Source organism: Pyxicephalus adspersus, chromosome 11, assembly GCF_032062135.1.
Source record: "Pyxicephalus adspersus chromosome 11, UCB_Pads_2.0, whole genome shotgun sequence".
NCBI classification, from domain to species: domain Eukaryota; kingdom Metazoa; phylum Chordata; class Amphibia; order Anura; family Pyxicephalidae; genus Pyxicephalus; species Pyxicephalus adspersus.
In genome coordinates this window covers 32,899,466-32,902,957 of record NC_092868.1, presented here as the reverse complement: position 1 = coordinate 32,902,957, position 3,492 = coordinate 32,899,466, and positions in this window count along the sequence as shown.

The following is a 3,492-nucleotide window of genomic DNA, read 5'->3' as shown; positions in this document are numbered from 1 at the left end:
AGATTAAATATATACTAGAGGTTTTTACCTGCCAAAGTACTGGGATACCTGTCCATTCAGTCACACAACTGGAAAGCACATCCCAGTCTGACAGGGCAGAAGACCCAACTTTTCTCTGCAGCAGGTAAGTAAAAATTACAGGTCGTCCCCCCCCCCCAAACCAACCTGGGACTAGACAGAAGATCACTCCAAACTCATCTATCACATTTCTCTCTTCTACTATAAACATGCTTATTGTAATACATAATCACAACAGCACAACGGTTTGGCCTTTGTACTGGTTCTCTTTTTTCTAGTACATACACTGATTAGATCTTAGATTAGTTTTAGTACATACACTGCTTGCATCTAAACAAAATAAATGTATATTAATAAATACTTTTATTGAATACAAAGCTGCACTAGTTTGTGCATTTAAATCCTCTTAGAGTTCAGCTTTAAACAGAAAATGTACTTTTCTAATACATACCATCAAAAACCTTAAAAATAATATAATAATAATTGAACCTTATTAATGTATCCCATAAACATATCCTCCGCTGTCATCATCTATTGTAGCACACCGTTACAGAATTGTAAACATGCAGTCACCCATATATCAGTCAGCAATACTGATTCCCCAGCCATTGCAGTGTACAATCTAAATCTGCAAGATGCTAGGAGCAAGTGCTGGGACAAAGTAACTCCCACCAATATGTCATCCATAGGCAGTCTTTAAAAAAAACTTGGAAAAAGCCAGGAGAAGAGTAATGAGGAGAAAACAAATGTCTGAAAGATGACACGTTGTGAGTTAGGCGTGCCAAAGTACATATGTGCACAATATGGCGACAACTCTTGCAGACTTACAACACCATAGTTCTGCTTTAGTTACTCAGTTATGTGCGGCAACTTGTACAGAGAAAACATTGGGTGGGAAGAGGGGTGACATGGGCTGACTTTTTGCTACAGAATACTAGCTCCCCGGCTATTCCCAACCCAATGAAATAAAGGTAATGGTATGCAATGTTTTTTTTTCCTTCTCCATTCTGTCCATGTACCTAAAAAGCTCAAAATTTGTCTCTTGTGACCATTACATTATTGCAGCAGTTGTGTGGGACATCCAGGAGCCTTTAGCAGAACTGGTGGCAGTAGTTTTTTCTTCTTGGAATTCAGCGGTATCCACTTTCATGATGGGATCATAAAGTAAAATAAAGTGTATGTAAAACCAAAACTTTTAAATTTAGGATAATTGTAGAAGGGTAAAAGGTTGTATTCGGTTTTTATTGATGTCTGGGTCCCCTATGGCAACCTTTTCAAGCTTATGGGCCACTAAATGCACGGAGGGAGTTATGTCATGATACCACAACCCACCCACTCTCCCTTCACAGGTCTGAGCCTCCCCTACAGCCCTGAGCCTGTGATTCGTGACGTGGGGACATGGTCCGTGGCTCCGGGCGGCGCCCCCAGGGTCCTTCTCCTTACCTCGCGGGGGGGTGCACATGGCCTACCTGTCAGACAGGTTGGGGACCCCTGCCCTATGGAGTGATTCAGCTTCCCCATTTGTCCTGGTGACTACCATCTTCAGAACAAAAAACACTGATGGAAAATACAGAGTTTTAAGATGTTAGGGGGGCAGGAGGAAATCTTCCCATGGGTAAACCTGTTCTGATGATAGCAGTGTATAAGGCGGATTTTGGGAGATCTCTTTCATTCTGTGTCTCTGACTCAGGAATTGAGGGGAAAGTAGGTAGGTTCAGGTCTGCAGTGGGCCTTGCCATCTGCTCAGTCACTTGCATTGTAGTGCTGGTTCGGAAAGAATTGCAGATTTGGCAGTGACTGGTACTGAACTGCTCACTGCCAATGTTTGTTCTCTAATAGAAAAGCTGCATGTAGCATCTCCCATGAAGCAAGGGAACCGGTCCCTGCACCACAACTTCACCATCAGTGTGAACACAGACAGAAAAAAAACAATTCCCTAATCTATCCAAAAATAACATCTTTGTTTTACATACACTTTAAATGCAGAGATGCCTGCAGATCCTTAGACGTCACCCTGCAGTTCTCTGTCGCCTACAGGGCACGAGTTCAGACTTTTCAAACGTCACTGCCCGCATGCTTATTCCAGGTCAGTTACTCATTAGATATTGAAGCTAGGAGATAAAGGCTGCATATTTAAACCAGTTTAGTTATGGCAACTCCAATATTTCAATTCATGCCTCTCTTAGAGATGTGTAATCTATAATACAGATGTACATTTCACCACAGCATTATGGAATCATGTCATGTAAATCTAATAGATATATTTAGTAAAGGACAATCAGTTACAAAGCTGTAGGTAGAGTTTAAAGGAAGAAAAAGATGATTTTGGTGCAAATTTATGTGCAATGTAAAAAGACAAATAGACTGGCAATGTAATCATCATTATGTGTGTTAAGTGTGCAGTTAAAACAAACACTTATGGTTAAAAAGGATTGTTTACTGATTCGCCAGAAAAGAAAAAATCAGTGATAAGATATTTTTTTCTTTAAATCATAACAGCGTCTCCACAGCAACCAAAGACGTCATACTTGTTATTGCAGGAAAGAGCATCTGTGAGGACACTGCATTTAGCAGAGAGTGGAATCTGACAGCCAGGGAAATAGAAATGCATTGATTTTCATTCTCCCTGAACTGTGCAGGAAAATTCTGCATGGCTGTCACTTTACACACTGCCCCATGGCAAGCCACTGGCCTAGTTGCCGACCAGTCTTAAACGTCTATTAAAAGAATTGGAAGTAATAGGGTGAACGTGTCCAGTTCCCTGTGTATTTGCCTGGATTTATTGTCACATGTACTGTGTGTTGGTAAATGAGCGTGTCAGTGCAAAACAAGTAGTTGCGTATATTTCTCTCTGTATGAGTTCTCTTTAAATCCTTTCCACCAGAAACCTGTAGGAAAGGTTTCTCAGAACAAAGTCCTTTGCAGAGAATACAATATTAAATGGCATCCTTTTGTCAGCCAACACTAAGCATAGCTGCTAGATGTCCAGCTGTCACTGACCCCATTTACAACTAAGAACCATTCAGAGTACTTCCTGATGTCTGTTATAACGGCTTGCATAGGCCCTGCACTCACTGAAGAAAAGTATTTCAAATTTTAGGGCACCCTGCCTACTTTTATTACAAAAAGCAAATTCCCAGGTTTTCCTTTGAAGGAGATCAAAGTCTTTACAGCATGACTGGAAAACACAAATTTAGCTGACTGGCTCTCTCTATTTTGGGCCCACAGATCTAAACTTTGGGAAACCCCCTGAGTTCTCCCTGTATACTCACTGCACACAACCTATCCATCTGAGCCACCTGGCCTCAGGCTGCAACTCCCCACTATTATTGGCCAAGTGCACCAGAGCCATTACAAATTTCTTGCCTGCAAATGAGATGGAGTGCCTGGCCCGGAAATGGGACGGAGTGCCTGGCCCGGAAATGGGACGGAGTGCCTGGCCCGGAAATGGGACGGAGTGCCTGGCCCGGAAAT